At 37.4% G+C, this 15,780-nt stretch overlaps 1 long non-coding RNA gene across 1 annotated transcript; it reads right to left on the reverse strand.

Annotated features, from left to right (window-relative positions):
* Positions 1-1,008: 1,008 nt before the first annotated feature.
* LOC103138186 (uncharacterized) lies at positions 1,009-3,305 on the reverse strand. Its single transcript, XR_001662123.1, has 3 exons — positions 3,244-3,305; positions 1,874-1,926; positions 1,009-1,368 (listed from the first exon to the last, which is right to left on the reverse strand). It is a non-coding gene; the product is annotated as an uncharacterized LOC103138186 (long non-coding RNA).
* Between the last annotated feature and the right edge of the window lie 12,475 nt (positions 3,306-15,780).

The raw sequence follows: 15,780 nt of genomic DNA on the forward strand, positions 1-15,780 counted from the left end.
ACCACAATTTCAATTATTTTTTACTTTAGCAAAACATAGACAAAGATTTGCACACATGTCCATCGGAAACACAGCTACTGTTTCCGTTTTCTGGCATTCGCTCAGTTTTTCAGACGCTCAGGTAACTGCCTGATAATCTCATTCATGACACACTGGATCCTTGAAAATCAATATTATGAATACTCATATATACTGGTCTGCAAGAAAAACAAAATACACTTAAGTTGAACCATCCGTCCACTTCAAAAATACCAAATTTTTCCCATTTTTTTTTTTTAAAACAAGCTCCTGTATCTTGCTGAAAGTTACTTGTTAGTTTTGTCTTATTTCAACTGTACAAAGATATTTGCTTTAGAAATACTTGGTAAATTGTATCTGTCGTGAGCACATTGCAGTCGACGTAAGCATGAGATCATGTTACTGTCAACACGTGTGCAGGACATTGTGAAAATAGATGTTATCCATAATAACGAAATGTGAGTATTGCTTTATCTCAGGTTTGCATGCTGGAGTTCCTGGTTCCTTGTTCCGTTTGAGTTTCAGTCAAACTATTTAAGCCGCATCTTGTTATTATCCCGCAGGAAGATAATAAAAACTCAACAGTTGGGACTTTATCTGACATTTCTAGTCTGTGGTCCCAATAGAAACGACATAGAAACAAATGTCACTACAGCAGTGCGCCTTGATATAATTCATTCTGCCGTTCAATGATCATCCGTAAGACGCAGGCTCAGATTTTCATACAACAGCATGTCTAACCTGCTCCCAGATGCAGCCGTCGTGCCTCATAAATATTCAGGATACGGCGTTTCTTATCTGATTGCTCTGGTGGAGCAGTTTATTTCTTTAAGCCTGTTACTGAGAGCTTAAAGATCCAAAGAAAGATACTGGCAATCATAAAACAAGCACTCCCCACGCAACATCACTTCAAGTGCTGATTACTTTCATTACAGGGGAGTAATTAGCCCCTGAAGGGGAAAAGGTAGCTTCAGAGATTTGATCCCATGGTGATTTTTAAAGCATTGGTTTAATCTCACAAGCGTTAGAATAAATTAAGACTTCTCACTGGGGGAAGCACTCGTTATCAGAACAGACACTTATTGGTAAAAGCAGTTCGAATCCAAGCATCCAAAACAATGCCCGTATTAATTACACACTCCCTAAATTTATCACCCAAGCACAAAATTCCTTCGTGATGAAGTCCAGGAACGGTAAAATCCAGTTAATGTGATTTGGCACCAAACTGCAGCAGAAGATCATTTCATTCCCGTGAGCTTGGCCAGCTGGAATCGGACCTCTTCCAGAAACTTCTCTAAGATGCTGTTGGTGGTCCATGTTGATTTGCTTCATGGCTTTTACCAGTGTACTCTGTGAAAATCATCACCTTCAATAGGAACAAAAATCATTTCATTCGGCCAGAAAGAGGAATAAAATCAAACAATATTTACTGAAAAAACAACATATTCAGAGCAGCAATAAAGTCAAATCTGTACAAAAATATTTTGCATGCCAGATGAAAATCATTCTTTTTCTGCAAATACATTTGAACTAGAACTCCTCAAATAACAAATTTAACTTCACCTGTTTAAAAAAAACTCCTATTAAATGTTGACATCCACACTGTAGAAAAAAGTATGTTTATGCCGTGTAAACAAGGTCAGTTTCTGGCACCACAGCTGCTGGTATTTTACCGTAAATTAGAGATGATTTTTTTTTTTTTTTATGGTGCATTCATCTAAAAAATAATCAGTGCATTATTAGACATCAAAGTGGGGGCAGATGCATCCTTTGAGGCAAATAATTGATCTTACTAATGCTTAACATGCTAAAAATAATCTAGAAATTAATAAAAATTAATAGAAATTAATCACACCTCCTATTGGCCATCAGGTTACCTAACTCCAATGATCTTCCCACTTAAAGTGTCTGAAATGCAAAGATAGATATGCGTTTACCAATATATTATTCTAGTTTTTTTCACCTGCTGTATATTGACCCTCTTTTGCTACATTACATTACATTAATTTTGAAACAGCTACTTAGAAACCGACCCATTCCTCCTCCCTCCTGATGTGCTGATCAAATTACCACATTGTCTGAATTCACGTGATTCACATGATTTACGTCACTACGTCATAAACAGCGTTTCCCCTTAAACCGGAAAAGCCTCAACCCTCCTGTTATGTTGCGGGTCAAATTGACCCGTTTTAAGGTTTAAATCTTTTCTCTTTTTTTTTTTTTTGAATAGTTGGAAGTATTGTTTTTGCATGAAACTTTTTCTATTTGTCTTAATAGGTGCACTCTACATATAAATTGAAAATTTATTCATTTTACACATTTGTAACCCCCCTTGCGTCTACTTGTTACATCGATACTGTTCGGGTCAATTTGACCCGGCAGTCAAGTTAAAGTGCAAAAAAAGATTAAAAAATGTCCAATTCTATATGTTTCCTTGCAGCTATGAACCATATTTCACCACACAAACACACGCGCACACACACACACACACACACACACACACACACCCACACACCTACACACACACAAGCCCACTTTCTCCTTACTCTCTTTACTTCACTGCGAGAAAGCAGGTGTTCATACAACTTTTGACGGGAACCTTTTCTGTTCCCATGGGGAAACTCCACCCACACTGAGACACTCAGCAGAAGTGGGAAAAACATAAATACTCTCTGCATGACTCATTTATCTTGATTTTAATCGGTGGGTCAATTTGACCCGGAACAGTATGTATGTCTCAAGTTCAATTATAAAGATCCCCCATTGGAAAAAAAAAATGTAATATTAAAAAAAATACCAAAGATTAATTTCAAGGAAATTATAGTTTTTTGTGTCTAGTTTTTTTTCAGTGGACATAAAAAATGTAAATTCCATTTTTTATGTCCAAATGAGTAATTGAGTAAGTTGTCGTCATTAATGCTTAATTTCTGAGAAATAAAAAAAACATCATTGCACAAATATTGATTGAAATGGTTAATATTGGAGTTAATAATCAGATACAAAAATGTTTTGGGGGAATTTTTTTGTTTTCTGACACGATTGCATGATAAAACTGACCCATGAACGTTATTGCTGTACCTCAGAAACGAACATAACGGCTACATGACGGTGGAGCATCGTCTCCATGGTTACCAATGGTTAGACACGGACCTTCTCCATATTGCGATATTTTACGTCTTTCTGATCATACCTACTTATGAAGTATATGTACTTTAACCTTCTTACCGTGTGAAAAGTCTTTGCTGTAAATCCGTGATTTCACCGCCAGTCGTTATGACTGGCTGTATCTTTCCTCATTAAAAGTTATAAATTAAATTGATAAGTTATTGGTTTGTGTCCCTCTCTGTTTCTGACCGCGCAGCGTCCTGTGACCTGTTTTAAAGTGAAATCAACTAGAAGCGATATTACAGATGACTGTTCTACGAGGAGCGCATTCGTTGTTTCGACGTGCGTCATGGCGGAGTGGGCGGAGTTCTAGAGAGCATGACGTCACATGCAAAGGGTCAACATATGTATTTACACTTACAGTTTTTCAGTAATTTTACTGTGTATTCTGGTAGAAACATTTCCTTGATTGTCATGTTTTTGTGCAAGAAATAAAAAATAAGTTTTTACAAATTAATTCATAATTGTCTTTATTCCAAATCAGATCCTAAAATTAAAAGGTCCTGTAGAAAATGCCTGATATTTTCTGAACCTGTGACTCTTTCCAGTTCATTCTGGGGCAGCCCTAAGTGTTCCCAGCCCAGAGGGGATATGTAGTCTATCCACCAGGTTCTGGGTTTGCCCCAGGTCTCCTCTCAGCATGAAATACCAAGAAAACCTTCAAAGGGAGGCGTCCAAATCAGATGCCCATGCCACGTAAGCTGTGGCTTCGCTCTGCGTTCTGCCTGCATGACACAGATCCTCACCTTATCTCTGATGTGGTATTTAGACCAAAAGCAGCGGGAAGCGGTGAGCTGTTTCACAGCTGCATTTCATGTGTTTAGAGGAGAGAAGAGGCAGTGCCATCGTTTCCATTAGAAATGTACACAAAACCTTGTCTAAAAAAAACCTATTTTATAATTGAGGAGTTTCCATTAAATAAGAAATTAAAATCATAAATAAGTTTGTTCAGGCTATAAGACACTTAAAAACATGCCATGCATTCATCTTCCAGCGACTTCCTGTTTTCTTCTTCATCGTTTCCAACAGAAGTAACATCCTGTTGTTGGTCACATGACTCGTATGATGTGAAAAAAGTGTTTCCATTAATCAACATTTCGATGTGTAACAACAGCACTTGACAAAATGTTAAACTTCGAATCTTGACTGTGTGACGTGTCTGTGATGTAAAGCACTTTGAAATAAATACATTTAAACTTGATTGATTGATTGCAGTTTTGCGAAGTATACACTAATTCTGATACAGCCGAAAAATCATCTCATCCTTGTGCAAAAATGCTATATTAAAAAAAAAAAGATGTAACACTATCAGCGATGATTAAGTGTTTTGTCAATAAAAGGCCTTCTGCTAATGTCATAAGGGAGAAAAAACAATTTTAACTCGCCTTTTATTTCTCCAAGATTCAGGTCATGAAAGATAAACACTGCAAGCGTGGGGCAAATTATACATTAAAGCTCCTCTTTATGAGCGCTGACAGAATAAATGCTCACTGCACATGTAAGAGGAAACATAAATAAGTTGGCTTGAAGCAAATGTCAGGTTTGTGTACCCTCAACAGAGAGTCAAGTTTCACTTTTAATAAACAAAGACTGTAAAACGATGCAAGAAACAAGCAGATTCAGGGGTTTGTCGTGTTAAAGCAGAACTACAAAAGTATGTGAAGCGTGAATCTGTTGGTTTATTTATACCTAAAGATCCATGGTGCTGAGACACAGAAAAAATGAATCAATCTTTACCAGCCTTTTGCTTGTGCTTTTCAGACATTTTGAAAAAAATGTCTCAGATTAACTGTCTCTGGAAAACAAGGTGCATTTTCACAGAATCAGATGCAGCAAAAAACCTTAGCGGAAAAAAATGAAAGACCAAAAGATGGAGATGATCAGCTCATCTGCTTCATGTTTACTAGATTTTTAAGTGTTGGTTTATAATAAAGACTAAATAAAGATTTATTCAGCTGTTTAAGAATGCAAAGTCAGTGTAAGACGCAGCTTTAAGGAGGAACAGAGCAGCAGGTGATTCCAGCGATCAAACCTCTGAAACAGACATAAACCGCTGAAGTGTTTATGCAAAACAATGTTTTTCTGCAAATGAGGCCCAGCAACCTGTTTATATTCTCAAGACGCTCGTTTCACACCATCACAGCAGAGAGGTGCTCATCATTGCTGTTTTTCAGATTCAAACCGTTTCTAAACTTCCTGTTGACCGCAGCTCAAACGAAAAGCCTCACTTTGCTTCTTCTGCTCCCCTGCAAAACAAAATAAAGCTTGATTAGTTTTTATTCTTTCTAATCTTACGCCTCATTGCGCTGCTTTTCCAGGCTCTGTCGCAGATAAGCCTTTTAATATTGTGTTTAATATTTGCTGATTTCATGGACAGGCCACTTTAAGAGATGCATAAAAGTAAATCAATAAGCTAATCACAAAATGCTACATTATGATTCAGACTTTAGATTTGGAGTTTTCTGTATCTTGCTAAATATTTAACAACCATACATATTGGTTCAGTTTATATTTATACTGTGCTCTTTATAGTTAGTTCATTTCATGAAATCTGGTTTGAATGCTCTCATGTCTCCACCATAATAACTTTATAGTCATTTCTTAGTGAACATCTTTGATTTTCTTTCTTGTTTGATTCAACATACTTTGACAGTCTGAAACACAGTCCTAATGAAAAAACTGGACATTTGTGGCTGTAATGTGACAGAATATGAGATTTAAGTGGACTATGAATATTTATATGGAATCCTGAAGGTTGTGGAGAAATAAAAAAGTCAAACTAAGCTGTTGCTATGGATACCAAATCATTACCGGTTTAGTAAAAGTGAGAAACCTCATTTCAAACACACCTCTTCCTGTGATTAACTGTAACAGGAAGTCGTGTTAATGCCAATCTGACCAATTTAAGTCCAGCGCTCCCGTGGCAAAAATGGCTAATTTTTATCAGCACCAGCTCATGGAGGAAATATTTTCCCGTTTAGCTGCTAAATGCTCCACTAAGTTCAGCAGCTGCTCGTTAACTGTGTTGCTGTTTGGTGCTTTGAGGCCAGTGAGTTTATTATAGCTGTTCTTAAAGCACTGCATCACATAAATTAGCCCTGCAGGAAGAACCTGATTTGGCAACAACAGCCCAGTGTAAACATGATGCTCATTTCTTTAATATTTCACTAAGCACAATAATCAGAGCACAAAAAGTAGGTGAAAGTTTTACCTTTAACTTACAGTAAGATTATCAGTTCAAATTAGGAAATAGATTATATAGTAAAGATTTTAGAGATGGTTTCCATCATCAGCTGAATATAAATTTTCAATCAATGCAAATAAAAGTTAGACTTTTGTAAACTCAACATGGGGAATAACATCTATGTGTAGGTGCTCTATGCATGGGCTGCTACAGTAGTTTTGAAAAAACTTTCTGGCAAAAAATTTTTTTGCAAAAGACAAAAGTTTAAAATGTCACAAAGGTTTTCAAATTATGACCGTAAAGCTAAATGCTCAGGATGAGAAACATTATTAAGTTTCTGATGTGTAAGAGAGATTCAGGAACTTCCATATTTTCTAACCTTTTTCTTCTGTAAATTATCATAACGCAACATAACTGGTTCCAATTAGACACATTATCAGCCTAATCACATATCCTGTATTCAATAAAAGCTTCTGGCATTTAAAATGTCTGCTCTCAATTTTAAACTTTTAAAAAGTTCTGTTGAATTATGATGATACAAATGATTGTTTTCTTCTTTCTAACCATAAATATCTCAGCTTGATTAGAAAATAAAATCAATTTTACTGACACATTTAATACTATTTCTCTTACAAGTTTTAAGTAGTTTGCCTTTTGAAACAGGAGAAAAAACTGGTATGAATAAACTATTTTAAAACATGACTTCAGCATTAGGCTTATGGAAAGTTTCCAGGGCTTTAACAATTAAAGCTTTTGCTATTTTCAGCTTTTTGGCAACACTGCTGGTTTAAAAAAAAACAGGCAGCCACATGCAGGCTCGCTGCTGAGGCAGTTAATCTGGCTAATTAATTAGCTCGACATCAACATGCTATTTTACAAAGAGCAGAACGTCAGAAAAGGGATAATTTTCTACGACAAGTACCTTCAATTTAGAACTACAGCTAAATTTATCTGCTGTTTGTTGGCTGGTTTTCTTGCCACAGTGTGTGTGTGTGGGTGTGTGGGTGTGTGGGTGTGTGTGTGGCTCAAAGAAAACAAAATTACACTGTTTTATCTTCTTCTACTGATACTGGAGGTATTATAGACATTAACTTAAAGTGGAACTTAAGAACAAGTCCTGTGAGGACATGAAAAAGCAAAATCCAACAAGCAACAACATTATATTTTCTCAAATGCAATCATGAAAATAATCAAACATAATCTGGTTCTGGGGATTCAGACCAGGCCAGAACCAGAACCAGAACCAGAACCAACAACAGCAGATCTTTCCATTCAGTGACGTATAAACTAATAAAAACAGCTTTCTGGATTTTTGTGAAGACACTTTCAATGCAACTAAAGATAAACACTTGATGAGTTTCTCTAGATGCCGTTGCAATGTTGATCCTTTAATCCTAAAAATGTTCTTCAAGTGACAGAAGGCCGACTTTGTAACCATCTTTATGTGTCTGTGAAGGTTCAGGTCTGGATTGTTCCTCTTTAGGTCTGAAGCTAATAATTTAAATTTAGTTTCTGTTCAGCAGGAGAAAGCTGTGGCTCATCCACACAGTCAAAACTTTTCTCAGTTCAGAAACCAAACTGAAGACGTCAACGCGGTCGGCCATCTTTAAGATTTAACTGCTGAAACAGCTTTTTCAATCAGTTTACTGATAAATGACGGTTGGAGATTGGCCTGTAATTCTGAAATACTTGTCTAAGATTGGTCTTTTATTTTAGTGGTTTGACAAGAGGGTTGAGGTTAGGTTAATTCTAACTCTAATAATTGGTTCAATTCACCACTAAGCTGCAAATTACTCCAACGCAGCGCTCTGGTCCAGTATAGCAGGATTCAGTGTAATAAATTAGGATAAATAAAGGGAATTTATAGCTGAGGAAACACTCAAATCAATAAAATTTGTTTTATTTTGGAAGGCCTTGGATTTTTTCCAGTATAGAGTCTCAATAAACTACCAACAACCTCTGCTGAGCAGGAAGTTACAAACTGTTGCACTGTTAGCAGATGAACACCAAAAAGCCTTGGTGCTCTGATAAATACGATGCATGGATCAAAATGTCTGATTAAAAAAATAAATGAAATCTGCTCACGTTTTATTGGGAATGTGTCAAAAGCTTTGTGAAAATAAACAGATTTTTATTCATTCAGAAAAATCAGTGTTTCTGCTTTAAACACGATTTTCCTCCCTGGGTTTGGAAGCCATTTTTATTTGGATTTGAGTCGATCCAAACCTGAGGCAAGGCTAAACAGTCAGACCAAGGCAAATGCATTTAGTTTATCAGTAATAATGTTTTCTCTTTTTTGTGTTTTCATCAGAACAGAGCATCTGCTCATGTCCACAAATTATATTAAATTCACAAATGCTGCTATTAAATAAAATCATTTATAGTCAGATTATTCCTTCTGTATCTCTTGCCTGTGGGTGAGTATTTGTTAGTGTTAAAAGTGATTTTTTTCTTTCTTTTTTTGCAGGGAAACTGAGATTCTTTGTTTTCATTCAGCACACCTTATCTTTACTCGTGCTATTTTAAAAAGCGACAGCCTATATTTTCTACACGGCTGAGAGAATCTTGGTTTAAATCGAAGCCAACGCACCGGTTCAGCGTTGAAATAAATTCTGCTTCTCAGTGGGAAGTTGCAGTTTTTCTCCACATTAAACTCTCCAAGCTGCCGGTAAATTTGGCCCAGCGGAAAGCAGGCCGCTGCGGACTGCAAGACGCAGAATGAAAATGAACTTTCTCCGTCAATCAGTTTCTCTCCAGAAAGACAGCAGTCTGCAGTGTATGATTTCTGGAAGGGCAGGGAAATAAATAAATAAAAAAGCACAGATCATGAGTGTTTGTATTCATGAATGTGGCAGCGTGGGCGAGTGAGTCTCCAGAAAGTGACAAAGATAACAGGGCGAGGAAACTGATAGACAATTGCTGGGTGACTTGGCTCCTATTTCCTGCCTGTCCCCGGTGATTACCTCGGCCTGCTCTGTTTTTCTCTCTATTCCTGTGCACATTGTCAAACAGCATCATCTTGCAAAGCCTCCCTGAGCCCAGATGAGAGATGGAAAGATTTATGTAAACAACATCTAACACCTCGACATGCTGGAGAGGGACAGAGGAAAGCGGGGCGAGGTAAAAGGAAAAGGCAGGCTGAAGCACATAATTCAGACGTGGAGGTGTGACAGAAACAAACCTGCAGAATATTGCACATTCAATTTATTTCTTTTCACTTTTTCTCTCCTGCTTCTGTCGGTGCAGAAGTACATATTGTCACTGCGTGGAGATCAGGAGCTTTGGATGCACGGTAAAGACAGACCACCTAGTGAAGCAGACAGCGTCCTGGACTTTCTGAGCGGTTCAAGTGCTGTGTGAACGATCTGGGCGAGCTGGGCCGGCGGCCAGCGCCGATGACACGGCAGACGCTGTGCACGGCATAAAACGTGTCTGCTGCAAAACTGTTTTCTTTATCTACCAGAAAGTAAAAACTTGATTGGGAACAGAGGTGCCTATTACAGTCAGAAGTAATAATAGGGTCGGGTGACGGCGTACATGACAGAAGACGGGGAAAGAAAGAAAAAAAAGGCCTTCTGGCAAGCATTGTAGCAGAGCAGGGCGTGTGCAACGGCGGGAGTCGCTTGCGCTGTTTGGGTGCTTATTTACTGGAGGAAATGGTAGCAAGGTATGCAAAAAATGAAGAAGAAGAGCCAGAAGCTTTACAGACAGACAGAATCACTGTAATGATTGTTCTGTCTTTTGTCACACACACAGCAAGCCAAGAAACTGTGAAACTGACGTCTCGCAAGGGAGGTTTTGAAAGGAATAATGCTGTTTTTGACAGATCTGAACTGGATGTCATTGAAGCTTTTAGAGAAAAAATGGCTGCTGATTCGTCCGAGGTGAAAAAGAAATATGCATGTAGAAATAGTCAATTTAGTGAAGCTCATTTCCTTTTGTATGGTTCAAAACTCAACCACAGACATGTGGCCCGACTTCAGTGGTTCTCCATGTTTGCGGGCCACACCCACTTCAGCAGCAACAAAACATACAGACCACACTGCGTCAAGAAAGCGGATCAAGAACTGGGTCGTGTATAATTTCTGATTGGAATTTATTCACCAAACACTTTCCCCTCCATTTAAGACAAAAATGTCTCGCGTCTAAAGCTGGCGGACCGCTAAAGAGCGGACCCGTCTCTGTCGCTTTGACGCTCCCAGGCGCCGCTCTTCATTCCATAATCCCTAATCCTAACCCTAATCATAAACTACGCTTACAAGTCATAAAATATAAACTGCTTGTTTACTGTTTCTCTCAGAAACCACCTACAACTCTTTAGGCCTGTCACCATGGAAACGAGATTGGACCCTTTGCACGTGACGTCACGCTCTCCAGAAACAACCAATGCGCTCCTTTAAAAACAGACACAGGATGCTCTGTTTTTACAAGGTAAGACAATTAACTTTCATATACTTTATATGTAAGTATAATTAAAGATATCAAATATCGCGTAATGGAGAGGGTACGCTGCCTCTAACCACTGGTAACCATGGAGACAATGCCGCACCGTCATGTAGCCTAGCATGTATGGAAAAAAACTGGTTAGCATCTCGTCTTCTGTACGTTTTCAAGGCTGTTTCGGTGTAACAGGAAACGTCGTTTATGACATAATGGTAAAAGTCATGTGGTGTGAATTCAGGCAGTCAGTAATTTAATCAGCACGTCAGGAGGGAGGAGGAATGGGTCGGTGTTTGAACGCTAGCTGCTCCAAACTTTTCTAAATACCGCCGTCTGTGAGCCCAACCAGGCGTGTTACGTTCACAGACACATTAGCTCGACTCGAACAAGTAGAAGCCATGAATAAACTGGCAAAAAACAACTTTAGAAAACAATTTCAGTCGCTCTGTCCAAGATTCCCGTCCCTCACTTCTGATGTCCTGCATGGCGCCTCCAGTAAATCCACATCATTCCGACTCTCAGGATTTTTATGAGCTCCAGATACATACGTTGCCATCCTTCCAGTTTGAGCAACGTTATTCCCCCAGTGAGAGTTTCTACAGTCACAGGCCCATCCTTAGTCTATAGCTTTATTTCAAACCCAAAAGGTGAAATAAATATGGTTTTGACAGCAGCATAGCACTGCAGACTTCCTGTTCATCCTCCTGCAACATCCAGGCAGCTTGATTTCTACTCTGGTTTTCACATCACTAAATAATTTATAGACTTCCAGGTGGACTTTGCATTTACGTCTGTGGTTAGCGGTTCCAACATGACAGTGAATGTTTCTGCACTGCAGAAACCAGACATTCACCTCCAGTTGGACACGTCTCAACTCAGAGGCGTCTTCATTTGTTTGGACAGCATTTCATAAATGACCTAATGAGAAATACTGTAATATTAAAACACAGGAGTAGTTCTTGTCAAATACAAGCTGTCTCTCAATGGGTTAGCATGTTACTGCCTGGTGATATAAATATTGGAGATGAAGCTTGACATATTTATGTCTGAGGCTCTTATTATGAAGTAGGACAGGAAATAGTACTTAGTTGGGTTAATAAAGCTGGTTGAGCAACACTCCAGCATTTTAAATCATTTGTGTTGCAGGATTTTGAGTTCCCAGTAGAAAATAGAGTTACAGATGAGAAATGATTTATTTTAAAGCACTGTAAGGAAATATTTCAGGTGCCTGGTGCACAGTTTAATTTAAAGGACTATTTCACTGTTTTTAGAAAGCTGGAGTACATTTTATACACTCTAACTAAATATTCAATTGAGTGAAATGTTTAATTGCACACAGAACAGATTGTTAAAGGTTAAACTGAGTTTTGAGAAACCATTTATTTTATTTTATTTTGCAAATGCAAAAGACCATTTTTAATGCTTCTTTGGCAGAAGAACCGACCTGCATGCAGACCAACACAAGCGTGAAAAGAGAAGAATATTTAAAACACAAGTTTGTAATTTGAAAATCCTCTTCTTCATTTTATGATTTTCAAAACAAAAATCAGAGCAGAACAGCAACAGAAGCTGAATATGTTGTTCCAACCCTATAATCTGTCATTCTTTAAGAGTTCTCCAAGTTTAGATATAATCTAATAAAGTTGAGTAAATAAAGCAATCACATCGCTGAAGGCCTCACCTTTGAGATGTTTTATGAAATGAATATAAATACATAAAAAGCCTGTTTTTTTGAATGGGAAATATACTTTAAAACACAACTCCAGGTTTAGAATAAATCTGGTTTATTTATGTCACATCAATATGCAGCAAATGTTTTCGCCAATCAGATTTATATACACAAAGATATACCTCTAATAAGATCAGGCTAATTATATGAACAAAGTTAATTTAAATACATATATTACAGTTTGATCTGAGTGATAATATGACACAGTTATGTTCATTTTTCCAAATTAAAAAACAAAAGAAATGGTCAAATAAAAGTGATGTAATTCCTTTCTGGAGGAACATTTAGCATCAAGCTTACTGTTCATTTATTTGATAGAAATAATAAATCGAAATGTTTTAGATTTATATCGGCATCATCATCCTGATGAAATCAGAGTTTTCCTGCCGTCTGCTGAAATATTTCATGCAGTGCGTTGACTCAGCGCTTCTCAGACAGAATAAGGACAGAACATCTCCAACACGGTAATTAGTCGCCGTGCAGCTGTGTGTGGTCTGTTTACATGAGCCCGTAATGTATTGTTGAAACGTACCTGAGGGATGAGAGTTTCTCATGTACAGCGCGACACGCTGCTGTAAAACGTTGGACTTTGATCCTTTAATGCAGCCCGGTTTAAGCGGTAAGCTCCTCGTTTATCCGCTGTGAGAAAAACTCTGAGGCGCCTCTGACCTTTGACCCGCTCAGGTTGGTTCAGGAAACCCTCCGGTGTGCAGGCATGAGCACAGCGCAGCACAACGAGCTATCACACAAAGAGTGAGACCAAAACAATTACACACAGGTGTCATAAATAATGTCAGTGACAGCCCAGATGCTCAGCCATCCCTGCTCCACTCAGGCCTAGTCAAAGCACATTAAAGGTGCTTTGTGTCGCGGCACAAGGCTGAGCATTGTTCTTTGTTCAGCGCCGTCTAACTGGAGGTGTAAACAGAAAGGTTGGCTTACAGCTGGGCTCAGGTGTTCAAGAGCAGAAACATGCGACTCTGTCACCAGCAGACTTTATTTATTCAGAACAAAAGTAAAACTGTTTCCATCCGGAGGCGTCAAGGAAAAGCGTTAATTATGTGTCATGAAGCTTGAGATCAAAAATAAGCAAATGCATGCTGGAGAAATTAGATTTTTATAGCAAACAAAAAACATTCCTTCAACCAGAGCTGGAAGTTACATTTACTCTGTTACATTACTGGAAAAAATGATCTTTTAGGAGTATTTTATACGTGTTTTTAAGTATCTCTGCTCTTACTTGAGTAAAATTTCTGGATTTTCTACCGACTGAATGAAAAACAAACATGTTTTAACCAAAAATCCACCAGACAGACACAGACCTGCAGCTTTTGTTAAAGTTTCATCTTTACTGAAAGAAACTGACTTGATTTGCCTGATTTTAATATTTTTTTAATTGGTCATTTCTGGCCTTAAAATACCAAAATTTCCACTTAACTTTATATTTTGATGATGTAATTTTTAAATATTAAATGACTGATCATTTCATCAGTTACTCAGTACTACAGTAGATTTTTTTCAGTAATTTCTTGGTACTTTTTACTTTTACTTGATTAAAAATATGTTGAAGTAGTTCTAGACTTACTTCAGTATAATTTTAGTTACTCTGCCCACGTCTGCCTTCAACCAAGACTAAAAATATCCTGACATTTCAAATAACAAGGAGCTAAAATTGCCCCAGTTAACTTTTCCTCCAGCAAACATACTTCTTGACAAAATCCCCCAAACCTTCACAGTTGTAGTTTTTGTAGTTTCTGCTGTTTACCAAATAAACTGACTCACATCAGGACTTTATGACGGTTACCCGAAGCCCACGTTGGCACATTTCTAACTTTTATTTGCTCTGGTTTCCAGTTCACTGTTCCAGTAAACATGCTTTGGTCTCATCTGCAAAAACAATCATGTCCTTCAGAAACCATCTTTGAGTTTAATCAAGTCCAATAAATGGGTGTGACCAGTTTTAGGGTAAAAAGGCACTAAATGTTTTGGATTAAAAATAAAACTAATCAAAACCATGGCTAATAAAAGGAAAGCTCTTTGTGTTTCTAATGTTTTCCATTTAGGATGATCTAAATACTTTATGAAACGTTTCCATCTGCATCAGCTCCATTTGATGAAGTGATGAATTCTTACATTTCAGCCACACAAATTATTCTGAGGGACACAAAATAACAAAATAATTAATGTTTTCCATTTAGACGCCAACAGTTTCATCTTTACATTTACATTTCATACATGAAAACCAATTTCACACTCTGTCCTCCTTTCACCTTTCTCCGCTAAAATACCTACAGTTTTCTTACAAACCATTTTAAAAGGCTGACTGAACACAAATGAAGTCCATTTGACTCCAGTTTTCCATTCTGAACAAAGTTTCCATGTTTTCTCACATCCTTACATTTTCCACTTCAGAAGAAGTACAGATACTTTTATGAAAAAATGCTCCAGTAAAAGTACAAGGTAAAGTGTTTTAACCAAGTAAAAGTAAAAATGTGCTAGTTTTGAACTAATTTTTACCTTCAAGAATACAAAGTGACTGAAATACTTAAAGTTCTACTCAAACAAAACACATTACTTTTCCTCTTTTGCTGGTAACATCTGTGTTGGTATAGAAATAAAAAACACTGATACGGTCCAGTTGCATCCAACTGAATGGAGAATTACTGGCACTATTACATGTTTTTTTGTGCAACCTGTGGCTTTTTACTGTTATTAACGAGCCATGCCTGAAAATATAAGGAGTAGAAAGTACAGATATTTCTCTTAAAATGTAGAAAATAAAAGTAAAAAGTCACCAGAAAGATAAATACTCAAGTAAGGTGCAGATACCTGAAAAATCTGCAGTAACCAAGTACACTGGTAACTTAGTATTTTATTAGTTTCAATACCCTCAAAAAGCAGTTTATTTGTTTCTGAGGATGTTCAGCTGCATGTTGGATTGTTTGTTTTTCTTTAACCTGAGGACATTTTATGCCTAAAAATCAACCAAAACGAGACATTTTGAAGCAGAATGAGGTTTAACAAACTGAGCTTCAGAGCCTCAATTTTAAACCCACAACCAAACCGATGCGACCTTTTCTTTTTCCTCCATCCTACAGCTGAAATTACTTCTTTTGTCAAAGTAAAATGAAGTCCTGGATTCCTCCATTAACTTATTTTAATGTCCAAGTTAAAAAAAAAAAAGTTCTAATCCAGTTTTGCCAAACTTTTTTAAACTATTGGGGATTACGGTGGTTAAACAAAA

Source organism: Poecilia formosa, unplaced genomic scaffold (assembly GCF_000485575.1).
Source record: "Poecilia formosa unplaced genomic scaffold, Poecilia_formosa-5.1.2 Scaffold47, whole genome shotgun sequence".
NCBI lineage: Eukaryota > Metazoa > Chordata > Actinopteri > Cyprinodontiformes > Poeciliidae > Poecilia > Poecilia formosa.